The sequence below is a fragment of the Solanum dulcamara genome, chromosome 2 (genome assembly GCF_947179165.1).
Source record: "Solanum dulcamara chromosome 2, daSolDulc1.2, whole genome shotgun sequence".
NCBI classification, from domain to species: domain Eukaryota; kingdom Viridiplantae; phylum Streptophyta; class Magnoliopsida; order Solanales; family Solanaceae; genus Solanum; species Solanum dulcamara.
Window position 1 is genome coordinate 76,126,384 of NC_077238.1, and position 20,652 is coordinate 76,147,035.

Sequence of the window (20,652 nt, forward strand, 5' to 3'; positions counted from 1 at the left end):
GGACTCAGTGTTACAAATGTATCACTATATTTTCATATGCATGTCTATATACTGTATTCGGCCCTTTAGTAAGGGACTCGGTGAAGAGAGTAGTGTATCTTTATACCGTACTTGGCCCATTATGGGACTCGGTGTCATAACCACATCATCATCTCATCATATCGTATCATCATATATATATATCATACCCTACCCTCTAGTGAGGGACTCGGTGCCATAACTATGTTAGTGCCTCATCATATCAACATATATATATATATATATATATATCGTTTCCGGCCTGGGACTCGGTGAATAATAATATTATTACATCATCACATCATCATATACATATATTGTTCTTAGCCTGGGACTCATTGAAGATGTAGTAAAGCTGTGCCGATAATATTTCTGGCCCATTATGGGACTCGGTGAAAGATGTATTAACAGTATGCACGAGCATAGTGATGAGAAATGATATACAAATTAAATCATTATCTGAGACTCAATGAAACAATCAAGTGAACCATCACTTGAAGACCAGAGTAGTAATCGTTTCAAGTATCCTCTAAATATCCTTAGGGATCGTATCAATTGGAGCCTCAGGAATCCTAGACATGTATCGAGAAAAAGCTAAACAGCTTATGGAATCGGAGATATTTATGCCACGACCCAACCCCATAGGCCGTAACGGGTGCCTAAACGGGACATACGTATGCCAACTATACACAACTTGTTTCCTATTCGACTAATAGTACACTAACATGTAAGAAAACATACAAGCCGACGAGGCTGTCACATCATATAGGGTCATCCCATAGCACACATATACGCGAGCCGACAAGGCCGCCACGACACAGAGAATGCCCCAAATCATGAGTCATATAAGCACAACTGTACATACATACATATACGACTCATATACAGCTCATATACCACTTATCTACAACTCATATACACCCCACGTATATATACAACCCATATACGTATCCACAGACCTCTAAGAGTAAAATAGTGATATAAGGCGGGACAGGGCCCCCGCCATATCCGTGAACAAAATAAATATATACATCAAAGTTTAATACCCAAAATTAGGCTCCAGTACAATGGAGCACCTTTAGACTGCTGAGTGGGACTCCTATGTTGGCGGATCCCCAAACTGTGTATCTGTACCTGCGGGCATCAAAATAGTCCCCCGAAGAAAGGGGGGGCAGTATGACATATGTACTGAGTATGTAAAACATAATATAGCATAGCATAACTGGAAACATATCTGAAATAGAGAAGCAGGGGATAAAATGTCATATAAGGAACCTGTACTTGAATCCGGTGAATCATAAATATGCATGCTGAAATTATACAGTATAGCCGACCCTTTTAAGGAACCGATGAAGCATACTTGTAGGACCGTCATAGGTCCAGCTCCATCACCACCTTATCACATCACATTATTATACATATACATACGTACTCGGCCCTTTAGTGAGGGACTAGGTGAACAATGCAGTGAGATTAAGCACGAATCTATAGCTGGCCCGAGACTCGAAGAAAGATGTGTTATAATATATACGAGTAGAGTAGTGAGCAACTATATGCAGTTTAAATCATTATCGGAGACTCGACCGTATAAGAAGAATAAGCTAACGTCTGGGAATCAGGGTTGTAATGTGATCATCTCAAGTGCCCTCTGATTGCCCTTTCGGGCTATATCAACTAGGATCTCAGGGTCCCTAGACACGTACTAAAGTAATGCTAACCTCTTAAGGACTCCAAAGTACATGTTTTCATACAGTCCTTACAACTAGGGGCCCGTATATTCATTAAGTCCTTAGCATATAAAAGGTTCAAGGAAAGTAACTAAACTATTATAAAAGTTCAACACACAGAAGTGAATAAGAGACACTTAGGAATGGAATTACTTCAGAGATCGTATCACCTTTTACTTACTTCTAAGACATGCCAAAAGAAGAGAAAGAATAAGCTTTACATACCTCTTACGGGTTACTCGTTATCCCGTTCGCCTCGTCGTTCCGTGAACCTAGGTAACATGAAAGCAATACGAGTATTAACATCCATAGACTTTTCAGCGTCTTACATTACCTATGAGTATTCGTAAAACTCATTTCCACGCTCGCCTTCTCAACTAGTTCCTTAATTAGTTAGGGAGTTAACAAAAATCGGACAACACCTCCCTTATAACGTACCCTATCCGAATTCCCAATTACGTCGCTAATACCTACAGCCAACTAACAACATAACCAGCATCTCATACACACATAAAACATAGCAACATTACACAATACAGCCTCCAAATAACTCGCTTAAAACTACGATACCAAAATAGAGTTTTTAACCTTTATTTCGTGAAATCTTTAATTGTACGAAACGGAGGGTCGTGTGGCTGAAACCAGAAGCACCCACTCCCTAAATAAACCATGTTCTATCACCTTAACATACCACCACACTACCATCATCCCACACACCACAAGCACAATGCACTATTCGACTTTAGTTTAGCTACGACGACTTCAATTTAGATTGTTTCTAACGTCGAGCATTTATACAATTTTTTTTATACTTCCATCCATGTACAAGATGTATAATACACTTCATAACGACCCCATAATGTCCAACTTTATAGGAGAAACCTTACCTTACCCGAAATTGGCCAAAACTTGCCAAATTACGCCTCAGAAACTCTTCTAACGCGATTTAAACGTCGTGGCTGCTTGCTATCCATTTGGTGCTGTTCCAAACCAGGATTTTATATTATTAATACCTCCATACCATTCTGGTATACCCTAAATAATTAATTTATGAATCGAAATTGAGACGTACCTATTTTTCTCCCTTGGCCGTCGTCCTTTTCTCTCTAAGTTTAGGGTTTTGTTATTATTCCTTTTGCTGAAGTTTTTGGATGTGGAACTGAAGTATATGTTACATATACATATATATGGGTGGTCCTACGAGGTGACACATGTCATCCCCTCAGGGGGACACATGTCCAGCCCCTATTGGGCCACCATATCCATGCACTCAAGGAGGAGCTGCCACATGGTAGTGGGGCCCACCTCTCCCAAGCAGGTGGGTCACCTGCTTGCTTGAGGTGCTGACATGTGTCACTCCCTCATTGGCTGCCATGTGGTTTTTTTTCTCTTCCTCGTGGGTTCGTAATCTCGTCTTATTTTAAGAGCCTATGTAATCATACTACGTAAGCTTGGTACGTACTCAAATAGCTTACGTGTGTAAGACTTCTAAATTAATGGTTTACGTAGCTTAATCGAGTCCTACAACTTATTACTTGGCCTCCAATTCCTTCCGGGTTCTTATGACTCTATTTCCAACCTTTCCTACTATGGGGTATCACGTTCTCCCTTTCTTAGATTTGTTTGATAGTGTCGTAGCTTATGCGGCTCACATGATAACTTCTAAGAACTTAAGGGACATTCTGAGCTCAAGAGTGTGGGGTGTAACAATTTGTCATTGTAGAGTCTTTGGGAATAAGAGCTTATACATTCAATTACTATTTCACATATAGAAGTCTCGAGGGTGATAGCTCAACTACCTTAAGAGCCTTAACATTCAGAAGTGAATAAGAGTCGCGAGTTATACTCGAAGCTTATGAATGGAATTACCCTTAAAGCGCATATCACATTTCACTTATATCTAAGACATGCCAACAAGGAAAGAAGGGATAGGCTTTACATACCTGTTATAGACCAATCGCAACCAAGCTTGCCACATTACCTCTTTAACCTATTTAACACGAAAGTAACACTATTATGAATAACCTTCGACTTTCCAACTCCTAAACCTACAATCAATTATCCATAGGAATCATTTCCTCGTTCACCCTTCTCGACTAGTCTATTAGTTAGTTAAGAAGTTAACGAAAATCGGGCAGCATTTCCCCTATAACTCGCCCTATCCGAACTTCCAATTAACCTCTAATTAACACAACCATACCAACAACAACAACCACCATTCATATACAATAAAACTACTTCAACGTTATTCAAATCGAGTTCCAAACAACCCACCCAAAACTACGACCTTAAAATGTGGTTTTCAGTCTTTATTTCGTAAAATCACAACCACATGGAAAGGAGCACAACATGGCTTCACACAGCAGTACTTATACCCATTTTTAACCACGTTTCCATCCCTTCAATATATACAAACCACCATCAAACACAACACCATAATAACGATAACACTAACCAACCTTTAATTCACTATAATAGCTTTAAAACAACCCCTACACGATTTTCAACACTGTTTAACAGTAATGTGCATAATTTTATATTTCCAGTCCATATTTACACATTCATAACATGTTTAAACCCTTACTCAAATGTGTGAAAAGGGAATCAAGCCGTACCTTAACAAATGAGCTTCCAAAACTTGTCGAAAGTTGTAGGTTCACGTTGAACCTCTTTGTTGCCCCAACAATTGATTTACGTTGTTAAACACGTTAATTTAACCAAAGAATACGTTAGATAATTAATGTACGGAGCAAAAGTCGAGGGTTTACCTTGTTCTTTGTCAAGGTCGTGGATCTCTTTCTTCTCTCTCTTAATTTTTCTCTCAAGTTCTAAGTATAGGTTGATGAAGAAATGAGAGATTATTCATCACTTACATATATATACCTTTCCTTAGAAGGTGACACATGCAGCCCCTAAGGGTGACATGTGTCCATCCCCTAGGACGCCACCTCACTTCATGCACTAACCCCACGGCTGCCACATGGCAGGGTGGGGTCCACCCAAGTAGGTGCGTCACCTACTTGGTCCAAGTAGGTGCATCACCTACTTGGTATAAGTAGGTGCATCACCTACTTATTCCAAGTAGGGGCATAGCCTCCTTATTCCTCTTTCATGGGTTCGTAATCTCGTCTCACTTTAAGAACCTATGTAATCCTTGCTACTTAAGCTCGACATGTACTCAAGTAGCTTAATTATGTAAGACATCCAAGTCGGTAGCGTACGCAAGTAGGTCGACTACCACGACTCACTACTTGGCCTCTAACTCCTTTTAAATCCCTCCAAACCTCTTTCAAACCATCACTACTCACATAGAACTAGCCCATGCAAAATATGAGGCATTACATCCTCCCTTAGAGTTATTTGATAATGTCATGAATAACATGGATCACATGATAACTTTAGAGAAGCTAAATAAATGTTCCCATATACCAAGAGTGCGGGGAATAACATTACTGTTACATTGCTGGTTAGTACGAGGACCAATAATTTCTTTTGATCCATGCTCATACTCCTTAATACAATGAAATACGTGTATTCCATCCCTTTGCTGGTGTAATTGATCGTGGGAATTCAAAACATCCAAAAATCAGTTTTTCAGAATAGTATGTTCCACACTTTTACAACCTGCAGAGTTCAATTCGATATTCGAATAGCCTGGAGTTGATTCGAAATGGCGATTTATGTCTTGGAGATGCACAACATCCTGAGGATTAATTTGGCATTGATTTTGGTCAATTTGCTTCGCTGGAGCTCTGGCGCCGCCATTTGTTTCTTCGCCAGCGTTGATTTCTCTGATGGAAATTCTTCCCTCAGCTACGTGTTGACATTGTGAATAAACCCAGTGGTTGTATTGTATCGAATCTCATCGAAAGTCCTTTGAATTTGAGATCACGACTCCGGCGATTCTGAAATCGCGTGGTCACTGTTGTCGTTTGGAGCGTTGGATTCTTGCAATATTTGGATTGTATGTAGTTCATAAGCTGAGGATTCATCTTTTACATTCCCCTTAACGTGAATCAATCCACATTTTTGCAGAGATACAATTCTTTGAGCTTGTTGCAGCTCCTCAACAGTAACATGAACAGTGATTGCCTCTGTTTTTAGAGATTTGAGGAGCTGTAGTTGGAGTTTTGGGTGGTAACTTGGGTTGTGTTCGTCTCGGCAAGATCTACAACTCTATCTTTCGAACGAAATATTTTGACATCGGGAGGCGGTTCCCCGCCCATGAGTTCGTTGGCGGTAATTTCTTTCGTCTTGTTGTGGTTTCAAACTTGCCGAAGTGTTTCAACAATAAAGCCAAGCCTATTTCAACATCTCCTAGAGTAACAGAAATGCCATTTGCAACTCTTTTTTTTGTTGGGACAAGCTTTGAATCCAGAACCTATAATAAAAAAATATGAGTATGTTAGGTAATCTTTCAAGAACACTTGCCTATTTATTGGAATAGATGACTCATATGTGGCAACAAATTACAAATTTCAATAAATAGGGCATATGTTGCAAGATATGACTCATTTGTGGTATTAATTATCTGTTCCAAAAGATTGATCATCTGTGGCAACAAATATCCTATCTGTTGCCTCACAAGAACTTATTATATTATCTGGAGGGTTAAAAAGATTTGAAGAATTCTTGTTATTTTTTACATACAACTATCTTAGAATTGTTGGAGTTGAAAGTTGTTCTTTGGCCATTAATTGTTGCCTCAAATGATGAATGACTTCAAATTTTCAAGCCTATAAAAAAGATGTCAACAAATCAGATGTTTCATTATTCAATAAAATATAAAAGATACCAAAAAGATATGTATTTACCATGAAATCTCATGAAAAGCCAATAAGTTATTTGTCTTTGAAGATAATGGTGCCAACAAATATTGAACAGCCAATTGGTAACTTTCATAACCGAAGAATAGTTGTTGGAAGCCTCAATATCCTTTGAGTACTTTCAAATTAAGGGTTACGTTGTTGTTGACATCTTTGGACCAAATGACATTATGTACAAATAAAACCAAGCACAATGACTCTTTGTGCTTTTTTGAATAACTGCCAAGCAATTTACCCTCCGCGAATGGGGGTCCCACTCAATGAACGCGGAGTTCAACTCCCAAACTTTTCAAGAACGTGGGAGTTACTCTGGAAATAAGAAGGTTAAGTCCTAGACCCTCCACGAACGTGGTCAATATTGCACGAATGCGGAGGTCCTCTCAACCTACCCTTCGCGAAAGTGGATAAGTTCTGCGAACGCGAATGAGGCACCAATTGTTATCGACATAATTACAGCAACACACTAACACAAAGATTCATTGAATAGACTTTTGAAATTCGTTTAGAACCCCGAGTACACAAATCAAATATGCTACCCTACTAATTCGACATTCCAAACTCAATGAACCGTCAGAATATGGATTCGAGGTTTTCTTGACCCGAAACCTAGTTTAATCGTAATATACTAACTTTCACCCCAAAAATATGAAACTGCCCTCGGAACCTCTCAAACTTCAACCAAGACCTCATCTTTACCCTAAAAGGAAAATGAGCTTTGCTTCTCTGGGCGCTAGGCCTTCCCATGGTTCGCGAAAATCATCTCCCAAATCTTATAGAATCATCGGAAGTCCAATCCGAGCGTCTGAACTCCAAAAGTTGAACAAAGTCAACTCTTGGTCTAATTTTACTTAAACTTCCAACAAGGCTCAATTCCTTGTTAAGACTTCAAAATGGAAAATAACGACACTCTTATACCAAATTTCGTATTATGAAATCGATGGAATTATCGGAATTCCATTCCGAGACTTGTAGCTCCAATTGTTATCAAAACTCACTTTTGAACAATTTAAAGTATCCAAAACTCAAAAACTTTCAAAGATCACAAATTTTCAATAAAACTTCATAACCAACTTCGTAAACTGATCAACCATGAATGGGGGCAACTATCAAGAGTGGTAAAACAATAGTTTTCTAAGAATTTCCAAAAATGTCCTCGAATCATGACATTATCCACCACTAACCATGTTCGTCCTCAAATATAAAGAAAAATAAATAAGCATACCTATCATTATCAAGAGCCTGAAACATAATTTCCAAAGTTGGTAATTTTCTCTCTAAAGGAACACATTCTTAGGACCACACTATCAGGATCAACTATCAAGAGCTGAACTTCTGAACCAAAATTGAAAGATATTCAAATCAGGAGTAATTATCAAGCCACAGACTATTTGATGAACCAAACCTGAACCAAAACTTTCTAAACCATAGCATAGTCACTAGGACAAATCTCATTCTCACATAGTCATAAAGCAACTCTGAACAAATACATGTTTAAGCCAGGAGTGAACATGATCCAACTACCAAACACTCATAATGTACAAACCATCTCAAATCTTAGCCAAATTCCACCCTCTTAACATAGTCCTCCCATGAGCTTAAGCTGCAAAAACTTGATCTTTAGACAAACCGTATTCATTAAGGGAGAACCTAACCACTTCTGACCTAAAGAAGGAAATGACCAAGTAACCGCCCAGCTAACCATATACCTAAACATATAGAACCTCTAATAAAGCTATCGAGATGCTAAAACAATAGTTGCAATTGTAGACAACTCTTGAAAATAGCAAAATTAGGCCCAATGGCCCTCAAAGTCAATTCCACATAGCTGAAACATGTCCTCAACGCCAAGATAAATACCAAAAATATTGAGAAACTACAATTACCATGGTATACCTCATACAAGCACTTCCAACAAGATTCATACCCACAATACTAGTATATTGTAATTGTCCCAAATTCTCCTTTGTCGTACTCAAAATACTCTCTCTAGGATCCATAATTAACACTTCTCCAGTATCTAATTTGATCACCTATAGCTCGAAACATAATCGACTTATCGAAACTAAATGTATTCACCATAACTCGACAACTGAAAATCAGAATATGTTGCCCACGAAATATCATGACCTTATTGACCCTCTAGTCATACTTCCAAAATCATTATTAGCACCAAATTTCCTTGGGAAACACATTATCATTCCCCGTAACTCTGAATTATGACTTTTCTTTAATAAAAGATTTTTATCCGCCTCAATCCAACTCTAAGCATTCTAGGTCATACACTGGCCCTACCCAAGGCTGATAACACTAATTCCAAATCTGATAGTGCTTTTTTGACCAGCGAAAGCTATTTAATTAGAAACCAATATCAAACACAGACAATCCTTCATATGCCATGCCCCAATCACTATTCAAACAATTGCATACTCATGCCAAATCTTAGAGAAACCCTTAATCACCCCAAAACTTTGGTACACAATAACCACACAACTTTGTTCACCACCAAGTGTAATCCAACTCAAAATCCCTGTTAACCATGTATAACTGTAAGTCCTTCCTGTGGTGCACTCATAAGTCACCTACCATAATTTGAGCAATCCAACCCAACATAAAAATACAAAATCTCCTATACGTTATTGTTTGCCACCCAAACCAAAACCAAAACCAAAACCAAAACCAAACCTTTAGACAACTCGCTAATAAACCCTTTATAAGTCTATATCGATCCCATCCACCTTGAAATTGCCATATCAAAACCCAAAGGCGAACACTACTTTAACCTTCAACTTTGAACCAAAGATCTATTAGTGAGGTCTTATTCCTTCTCATTTCTAAGCTTGTACCTATAATATAATTCCGCATGCTTTGAGATCTTCAGCATACAAGGCTCTTGTTACCGTCTCTAATTCAATTACCAATCCTATCCTTTGATCAAAAACCCATGACATTCCACATCATCATCTAAACCAAAACTTCAAGTGAAACACTTCATTAAGCCTTTCAACAATCATTAGTAACAACCTTTACAACACAAACCATGCACTAGTCCTAAATCATTTCTTACCTTATAAATCCATACCTTAACAAAACCTACTGCCACGAGTGTAAACTTACCAATCTTCTTATCCACCGATATCAACCCTTAGCTTGAAGGTCTTAGAAAACTGCATACCTTAGCATATCATCAATTACTTTCCCAGAGATCTCCCCATATCTTCCATTAGAACAACCAAGCCATGCTAGTTATCGAATTCAAAACCATTACAAGACTCCTCCTTACAATGCTTGAGACGAATGTTTGTAGACTCTTTTCTAGAAGCACTTTCAACAGTTTTAACTCGACTAATGAACATATGACACCATTCCCACGACCATAGTAAGATTGATGAAGCCACATGTTCTTTTGAACCCAATTCCTCAACTCCCTGAAGATAAATCCTTGGACTTTGCAACCAGAGTACATACCTTGCTCTTGCCTCCTTTCGAACGCCAAACTACACCCGATTAATTTTTTTTAGTATAAGTTAAAATCCTTTCAATTCTACCAAATGGTCCTTTTAATTGAAAATCCTTACTATATAGCTGCATCCTAATATTAATCTGTCATGACTCTTATTATCATACTCATCAGTCCTTGCCATCATCACGAAGTCAATCTTATCGTCGATATGATACCACAAATCTAGTCATATAGTCAAACCTTATGAATTAACCAAATTTCCACGCTTACTTTCTCGCTAGCACTCTCAATTGCCTTCATATAGGTAGACTTGTTGGAACTTTCCTTACCTATAAACCTATCATCTCAATGTCAGTCCACTCTTTTTGGCTTATAATGAAGCCGCCAGTCCTCAATTAGATCCTTGAAATACACTTCACACTTAAACACAATAATATCATATGAAGACCCACCACTATAGTATTCCTTATAAATAATGCCTAACTCAAGTGTCAATAATAACAACCAGTTGGTTTCTCAAATGTGAATGTAACATCAAATTTCATTAAATGAGTAGGTGGGATAACTGATAACTCCTTAGTAGATAGTATTCACACTTGATAACAAATGTATCCACCATTAGAATATATCATATCCATCGAAAAAATCGTACTCAGAGAGCCCACACCTTTCTACCCATTGAGTAACCGCAATACATTACCAAAATAGTTTTGTCTTCGGCTGAAAGCGATATGCACCCTTTCATAATTCGGGTTGACAACAAAAACAAAACAACTCATAACCCTAATCAAGTGAACCCAGGTACCGCCATAGTAGTCGTATTATGACCCTTCTTGATATATTTGCACTCTATGAAATCACAGTAGAAATTTTGATCTCGATTGGCACATCATCCTCATCATATATTAAGCAACCTATTCATTTTATGAAGAACTTCATTAATTGTATTCCCCAAAGTTACAGTGCTCAATACCTAGTCATTCCTTTAATTACACTATTTCCAATTGTCAAACAACTTCAGATATTTTTGATATTTTTGATAAAATTACCATTATACTCCTCTCACTAGCTTATCCGAGTCACTTTGGTTGGGTTTAAAAGTTGGTTTTTGAAAATGTTGTGAAAAGTTGAGATTTTGCTAGAGTAATGACTTTAAAGGCTTAAGTTGTTAAATTTTAAATTTTGGAGTCATATAGAGTTTTGAGTCTTATAATTAAATTTCGTTGATTTTATCAGTTTCGAAATGTGGAAATTAATCTAAGAGAGTCGTCGTAACCAGATTTGGAGTTGAAACATGGATTTTAAGCCCGGAGTTGGAAATTTAGTTAAAATTTGATCCAAGTTTGACTTTGGTCAACATTTGGGATTTGGGTGCTCAAATTTGATTTTTGATGGTTTCAATGATTTCGAGAGGTGATTCTAACGCTAGAAATGGATTTCTTCTAATTTTTAGAGGTCGTGAGTGTATTTTAGGTATTTTAAGTGTCGAAACTAGTTTAGTTGCAACTTATCAGATTTCGGGTCAAGGAAACCTCGAATTTGAATTTCGATGGTTCCATTGAGTCTGATTGAATTTAGTAAGATTGCATATATGGTTTGTGTACACGGGGTTCCGAACAAATCTCAAGGGTCGATTTTGTGACTTTGAGACTTGCTAGGATCTGCTATCTGGTGCCTGTGAAATCCTTCTCCGTGTTCGTGGATCCTTCATGGAGTTTACGGAGGGTAATGGTTTTCTTCTTTGCGTTCGCGGAGACAAGGCCGCCTTTGCGAAAGGATAGCTAATCCTCCTCCGCGTTCGCGGTGGATGTTCCACTTTTGCGGAGGATTATTTCTGCTGCCTATGCGTTCGCAGAGTGAGTTGTCCGCATTCACAGAGTGAGTTGTACGCATTCGCGGAGAGCAAATCTCACCTAAACAGTGATATTTTTTCCATAGTCGGGATTTAAGCCACAGTCCATCATTTTTGAGTTTCCAGGCTTGGGGTAGGCGATTTGAAAGGGATTTCTTGCGGGAAAAACATTGGGTAAGCTATTCTAAGCTATTTTTCTTGCTTACCTATTAATTAATTTGGTTTTTTAAATATGAAATTTGTGATTTTGAGTTGGGGGAATTGGGGTTTTTTAGGAACAATGCAAATTTGGTTTCTATTGATTGTGAACTCATTTTAACCTTGTTTTTTGAATGATTTTCACCATTAGATTTCTTACTACTTGAAGAATGTTTTTGTCATGACCCAACCCCGTGGGCCACGACTGGGGTCCGACCTGGACCCCCGTATACGTAACTTTCAAATATCATCAGCCACTTTCTTCTATAAATGTTGTCCTTCTGCTGAAATCAGAGGTTAGTATAAGGAATTTCACTTCCTATGACTCGGCTCTATTGCATGATCTTTAGATATGAAAGAAGAGTAACATCCTAAATGTCCTATAGCCTCTTATTTATGGATGTGGCGCGCAATACACTGATAAACAAGACTCTACTAGACACGGTCTGCAGATAACCCAAGAATAAACTGCTCTGATACCACTTTTTAACAATACCATAAACTCCAAATTAAGAGCAGAAACCTTACCTTACCCGAAATTGGCCAAAACTGCCAAATTGCAACTCGGAAACTTTTCAAACTTGCTGAAATCATGTAGACTGCTTGTTATCCGTTTAGTGCTGCCCCAAGCTATGATTTTTCATTATTAATACCTTCATATCATGTACAAACCCTTACCAAAATGTGGGAGAATAGAACCAATCCATACCTTAACAAATGGCTTCCCAAACTTGTTGAAAATTAACTTCGGAAACCCTCTTAACATGCTGAAAGTTGCGGACTGTTTGTGCCACTTCTCCGCTGCTCCAAATTGGAATTTTTTTCCTATAAAACATCATTATGCAACTTTGCTATACCTTAAATAATTAATTCACAGAACGAAACTCGGAGGCTTACCTTGGTAGCCTCCAACCCGTAGCCCTCTTTTCCTTGTCTCCAACGTTTTCCTTCAGCTTTCTCTTGTTTGTTCCAAGTGTAAAGCTGAAGTTATTATTCCGTAGACATCGTAAGATACATGTATACACCTCCATATTGTTAAGGAACACTGTAGATAATTAATTCACGGAAGAAAAATTGGAAACTTACCTTAATTTCTCTAAAACATGGCTGCCTTTCTCTTCTTCTTTTCTCACATTTTTTTCCTTCTCTTTGGCTGCTGTTTTGGCTAAGACCTAAAGTTCTTAGTCAAAATACATACATATGTAGGGTGGTTTAGGAGGTGACACGTGTCATCCTCTAAGGGTGACACGTGTCCAACCCTTATTGGACCACCTCAACTATGCAACCACTTAGGGGCTGCCACATGACAGTGGGGTCCACCTCCCCCGCAAGAAGGTGGGTCACGTACTTGACCCCAAGCAGGTGGGTCACCTACTTGCTTGAGGTGCTGCCACGTGTCACTCCTCCATTGGCTACCACACATCAGTTTTTTCCCTTCCTCGTGGGTCCGTAATCTCATCCTATTTTAAGAGCCTATGTAATCCGTGCTACGTAAGCTTGGTATGTCCTTAAGTAGCTCAAGTATGTAAGACTTCTAAGTTAGTAGCTTACGTAGTTAGGTCGAGTCCTACGACTCATCACTTGGCCTCCAATTCCTTCTGGATTCTTATGACTCTATTTCCAATCTTCTCTACTATGAGGTATCACATTCTCCCTTCCTTAGAGTCGTTTGATAGTGTCGTAGCGTATCTGGCTCACATGATAATGTCTAAGGAACTTATAAGACATTCCGAGTTTTTAAAAGTGTGGGGTGTAACAATTTTCATCTAAAAATAATCAGATTTCCGAGTTTATTTTCTGATATGAGAGTTTTGACCATTTTATCCTTTTTATCCAAATTGCTTGATTTTAGTGTCAATAGCTTTGAAATGTGATTGTGAGTCTATGTTTGATTAGATTGTGGTGATTTAGAGTATCATCGGATAAGAAAAGCTTTGATTTCAGATTGTTCGTGACTTTTGGCTAAGGCAAGTGAAATTCTAACCTTTGTTAAGTTTGTTGAATCTTGTATTTTTCTATGTGAGAGAATTAGGGTGTATTGGCTTATTGGATTGGGTTGAATTATATGATTTAAAGTGTGATCATGATATTTGGGTATAGGTAATTGTCTAAATATTGTGAATTATGGGATATTTACTTATTGTGTAATATACTTATCTATGATTGGCTGAGAAGTGATATGAGTGAGATACTGGATATTGGGACCAAGGTTTCTACCGATCGAGGTAATATGCAGAGGTCTCTTCCGACGGCCGAGGTCTTTTCCGGCGGATATTATAGTCGAGGTATCTTCCGAAAATAATGATTGATACATAGTCTATGCGAGGCCCCCATGGATTCCAGTCTGAGGTGATCAACGGATGTGTATCGTAGGACAGAAATGCATCACGATTATTTGACATTACATTTGCATCTATTTCATTCTGTGGTTATAAATGATTGAGATTACTTGTGTGTGCTGAGTATGATGATGAGAACATAGATATACTCTCTATTTGTGGACTGTATGATATTTCTGAGATAATTGATGTATAAACTGTATAGGCTGGGTTGTCTGAGTGCAGGTGTGTAGTTGTGGAGGTATGTGGTTGGGATGTCAGGAGTAGATATGTTCCACATTGCTTTACCTAGGCTTTAGTTTCCATTTTGCTGAGCCCGGTACCTCCCGCTCTTAGCATTTCCGTGGAATGGTTCGAGCTTTTGGACGTGGACCGAGCTCTCGCTGCCCATTTATCTTATGTTTAGTTCTATTTGAGGACTGAGGCACTTAGACTTGTACTTTCTTATTTATGTTAAAAACTAATGGCTTGTACATGTGACACAAGTTTTTGGTAGTTTAGAATTTATTTTTCCGATTATCCTTATCTATATCATATTAGACTTTACATTTCCACTTTTATTTCTGCTTATTTTGAATTGTTCAGAATTTTAGGCTGATTTGCCTTGGTGGATTAGGCGAGTGCCATCACACTCGAATCCGGATCGTGACACTGCTAGGCAATTTACCCTCTGAGAACGTGGGCTCCACTCTACCAATGCAGAGTTCAACTCCCATACCCTTCACGAACGTGGGAGTTACTCCGCGAATGCAAAGGTCAAGTCTCAAATCTCCACGAAGCGGCCAAGACCCTGCGAACATGAAGGCCACCCTTTTATCTGTGATTCTTGTTATTATATTACTGTTATTAGCTAAATATTGGCCTTCTACTCATACGACCCCTGCAACAATTTTATAGATCTAGTTGTCAACTAGTTGATTTGAATGTTTTTTTGTGTGCATAATAAGACTAAACTATGCTATGTTTCTATCAATATTACTCTTCCCATTTGATATTTGATATTTTATTTTGAAAATTTATCAGGATGGAACACAAAAGTTTGTGTTATAATGGGTGTTGCTCAGCTTCTCATTTGGGCAATTCGGGCTGGAATTAGTCAACATCCATCCAAATGCAAAGAGAAAATTTTCAAAACAACAATATTTTAGTATTTAATAGGACTTTCTAGCTATATTTTATTATTTATTGAAAATGAAAATAATTTGACTTGCTATTTAGGCACTTTTTGTATTTTTTTTATTTTTTACTTAATAGAATACAAGTAATTAAAAACAGTTTGGAGAAAATTATGGGAGAGTATTTTTCAAATATAGTAAATGCTAATTACGTTACTTATTAGGAGATCCAAATAGGTGAATTCAATTATCAGTTTTCTCTCTTCCTCCGTTAAAGAGCTTCAATCTTCTTCCTCATCCTCCATTAACGATCTTCAATTCTTGTGTAAATGCAATTCGTTTGTTAAACTTTATGGCTATAAAAAGGAGATCGATCCGAAAAACACAACAAGTATGCTTATAGAAAATGAATATAACTTGAGAAATGATACATAAAACAAAAGGATGGTCTAATGATAAAAAAAAATGAACCATAGTTCAGAAAAGATAAAAAAAATGCAATGAAATACAAATCAGGTAGAATGGAATACAGATCTACTTCTCTATAAATATTCAGAAAGGATACAAAAATTCAATGAAATATAATTTGCATGAAAAATATACAATACTAAATGATAAATACAAAATAAATGATAGATAAAGAATATCATTTTCGGTAAAACTATAAATATAATTAAAGAATACAATTACTATTAACAAAAATACAAATTTAAAAGACATCAAATTAGTACAACTAATTAAATGACATACATTGGGATTGATTCTAATATTGTAGATAAAATTTCAAATATAAGTGGCATACATCTGGATTGAATACATACTAATATGAATGCAACTATAATAAACCTATATATTGGAATGAATATCATTTATTAAAGGATACAATAATCCTAAAATCTACAGATATAATGATAATAGTAATGAATACAAATATTATTAAGATAACACTAAATATAAAAAGAGATTTAGTAGCATGCAAATAATGAGAAATGATAGATAATACAAGTCAATAAAAATCTACCATGATAAATGATGAATATTTTGTTACCTAAATCAGTGGGATTCTATTGGGGAGAGATTTTGGGAATTTTGAAAAAAAATTTAGAGAAGAAGGAAGAGAGATAAGTAGGAATTGAAAAGAAATTAGAGAGAATAGAAAATGGAGAAGAGAAACGTGACCATTAAGAGAGTGGATCACTTTACAATTGATTTTTTTTTATTTCTTTAAAAACGTGTGGATAATAAGTTGAGAAAAATTATGAACTAAATTGGGATACTATTAATTTGCTATAGAACTATAATATAGCTATTATTGATAATTTTTTTAAACTGTAATCCTTTTCACTAAATAAATTGAGAATTTTGACTAGTTCACCAATTTTTCCAAATGGAAAATATGGACAGTTGTGTTTGGGAGTGGACTTGCTATGTTCTTGGAGAATTATGACTTTCCTCCATATGCAGGACTAGTAGATGCACATGCACTTTGGCATGCCATAACAATTCTTTTAACTTATATTTGGTGGAGTTTCATCCAAGATGATGCAAAGAACCAAACATTTGACCACAGTAAGAAAGAAAAATAGTGCTCTTACGGTTCGGTCGTACCCAGTAAGATTGTCCTAAAACTTGTATTTGTGTTATGAAATTCGTTAAATATGTACAAGTTTTAAATTTAGAGTCTTGTTTTTAGCACTTGAAGTCGTTGTAGACTTCACAACCCGTAATGTTCAAATTATGGATCTTCTTTTGCTCTTAACAGGGTTGTATGGTTAAATGAGATTGATAGATTTCAACATCTAGAGCTTAATTTAGGCAATTTTACTATCTTAACCAGATGTTTCAGGTTCAAACCCCTAGAGATAAAAAAAATTGTTGGGAGCGCTGCCACCAGAAATGGACCCTGTAATGCATGAATATGGATTTAATCAAGCCCCAATGCAGAACCAGACACAAGATGGGAAAAAAACTCCTTATAAGTGTTTATTTGTTAAATCTTTCAATGCAACTTGCAAGAAGAAGATTGCTTTCACAAGAAAATATAGTTTTCATTGATAAGTAGAGTTCTCCTATGTCTCATGATTTCAAAATTTGTTGAATGTCAAGGGCTGAAAACATGGTTGTGCTTCTTATTTTTGGATGCAAATTCTTAAACTTTGTAAAAATGATTATTGAGCTTGTTTAGATATGATTATCAAAATTAGAACTCAAAATTTAAGATTACTTACAAATCAGATGTGTGACAATAAATCCAAACTTATTTGCAAATTTGAATTGTGACAATAGAGTGACGCTACTTGTCCAAAATCTTGTAAGAGATGGAATTGATCCACTTCCTATAGTACTCCCAATCCCATTGCTACGTCCCAAGATATGGAAAATAAGAAGATTAACATTTATAGAGCTTTTGTGAAGGGAAAGTTACGAGTATATACAGTCTAAATAAATAGATCACGCTTCATGTAGCCCATAAAATAGCTCAAAACTCGCAGCAAGCATTAGCCCATTTTCTTAAAATCCAACATTTACATAGTTTAAAAAATAAAATCCTGAAGGATCTCTTTCAGATTTTGCACGCAATGGGATTAGTAAGGTAAGACATGTTGGGTTTAATTGATAGGTTGAATGGGAAATGGAGGAAAAAATAAGTTGTTCCCTCTTGCTTTATGAAATAAGCATTTGTCTCACATATGTGGTAGAAAGAAAAGGTCTCCTACTTAAAAGTAGAAGCACTCCTTCATGTTGCTAAAGGGTCAAGAAAAGGGTCTCTCCTCGCGCCGTCGTCGTCACTCGGCTCGGCTCCGGCTTTGTAATCTAATTGATTGATAATTTTTTAGGAATAAATTTCCTTTAATTTTAATTAATTATTATTTAATTAATTGAAAATCCTGACCCGTAACCCAACTTCTTTCTTTTCCGGATTAATTTAAAACATTTTCTTCCGAAAGATTGTAACATTTTCTGAAAAGTTGCAAACATTTTCCCAACAGGAGAAATTTTTCGAAAGGTTGCAACCTTTTCTAAAAAGTTGCAAACCTTTTTCCAAACAGGCTATATATTTTTGTTGATCCTCAGAATTGACTACTAATTTTTTTTCCTAATAATCTTCTTCTTCTTCTTTTCTGCACTTCTTAAAAAAAAATCGTGTGATATACTGTCTTCGAGTGGTTCGCAGTTACCTTAATTTGTTGTACCGATATTTTGGTGAGCAAATCGTTCTATCCTGGGAGGAAAGATTCCAAAAACCTCGGGTACATTGAAGGGGATAATTTCTTAAGGACACATTGTGCATTCAGTAGGCTCGATTTTTGTTCTTACATAATTTTTCAGATACTGTTCTTATTTTAAGTTTCTATCTTTTATTTCCAAAAATTATTGTTACTGTTTCAACGTTTTACAATACAAATTACTAACAAGACATAGCCACCTAATTTGTACTTTTTCTTTTGAGTTTTGCTTTTATAATGACAAAGTAATAGCGTTAAAAGAGCTATTTTTTGGTAATTTATTTTGTTTGGATTGATTATTAGCCTGTTTGGATTGACTTATTTTTAAGCAGTTTATAAGTTGAAAACTACTTATAAGTTTTAAAAAAAACGTAGGTGCAAACCAATTTTTTTTTTGACTTATAAGCTGTTTTCAACTTATAAACTGCTTAAAATAAGTTCATCCAAATAAACCCAACTATTTATTGGGGCTTATTTTAAGCACAAAATGACTTTAAGTTGACCAGTCAAACACTCAAAAAACTGAAAACTGCTTATAAGTCAATCCAAACGACCTGTATGTCAACTAATTTTATATGTTTGTTGGGTCATTTTGGTTATATTTTGGTATTACAGTTGAAAAACATAAACAATGCCTTTCCTTCGCTTCTCTCATAAATCCTAATTACCCTAAGAAAAAACACAAAGAGCAAGCTTTTGAATATAACTTTTTTTTAGAAATTGAAAGATTATCTTTTTTCTAGAAACACTTTTTATAAGCTCGATCAAATAAAAAATTCTTATTCTAACACCAACAAAATATTTTAAAAATTAATTAGTCGAACACAAATTGTGACTCTATAAAACTACTTTCTCGATAAGCCTGATTCTCACGATGTACTGAAAAGTCTCAAAAATACAAAACTTTGATCGCAGCCGTTGCATTCAAAATCTTCTAGATATAGGATTTGTTCGGTATGAGGAATAATATTTACAAAGGAAAATATTTTTCAAAGAAAAATAAATGAGATTCATACTTATTTTCTTTTGTTTGGTATGTAAGCAAAAAATATTATCCTACACTTTTTTAATAAATACTAAAGAATGTGGGATGTGGTAGGGGTGTGGGGTAGTGGATATGGAGATGGGGCTACGAGGGTGGGGTGACAATGAGGTGTGCTGTAGGGGAGAGCACAAAATCAATGAGGAAAGTCATTTGTGGAACATATTTTCCCTACTTTAACTAGGAAAGTCATTTTCCTCATTTTTAAGAAACTTGTCTTTCTAAAAAGAAATTCAGAAATTTCGACCAACCAAACTTGTCCTTGCCTTTCACTCTCATTTGGTCTCTTTCTTCTAAAAAAGAAGAAAAGCGAAGCAAAGTGCATGGCAAAGAAGCAGCCAATTGACTGTCCCTTCCACTCGGCCTTTCTTCGCTATGTGAATAAGGTCTTCGTATATATAAGCATTTTGGTCAAGCTGCAATAAGTCGTTAGTCAAAGGTTAAGACCAATCGCAATTCATCACCATCTTGCCCACCTCCAACTGATGACCGACTATTATATAAGTATTGATCTAAGTCCCTTGAACAGGGGCTCAACTCTCAAACCGTAGAGGAATTGTCTCAACATGAAAAAAAAATTAAAAATATGTTCTTCCGTACCGAACACACCCATCATTCTTGCTGACCAAAGCTATAAGATACGATCTGATTACACGAATTTGTCGCTTTTTTTAAATTATTTTTTCTGACACGATAACACCTTGTGCTAAAATTCACTTGTAAAAGTTTGAATGTATCACTAGGTACGTGTCTGATTGTCCAAAGGTAGTGCAGCTTTTGAGGATCCATCACGAATACAACAACATTTTTGGAGAGTCCAAGTAACATAGATTTTAGCTCATCTTTGG

General features: G+C 36.4%; 1 pseudogene; it reads left to right on the forward strand.

Annotated features, from left to right (window-relative positions):
• Positions 1 to 17,121, forward strand: part of LOC129880781 (uncharacterized) — a 64,424-nt pseudogene extending 47,303 nt beyond the window's left edge.
• Positions 17,122 to 20,652: the final 3,531 nt, after the last annotated feature.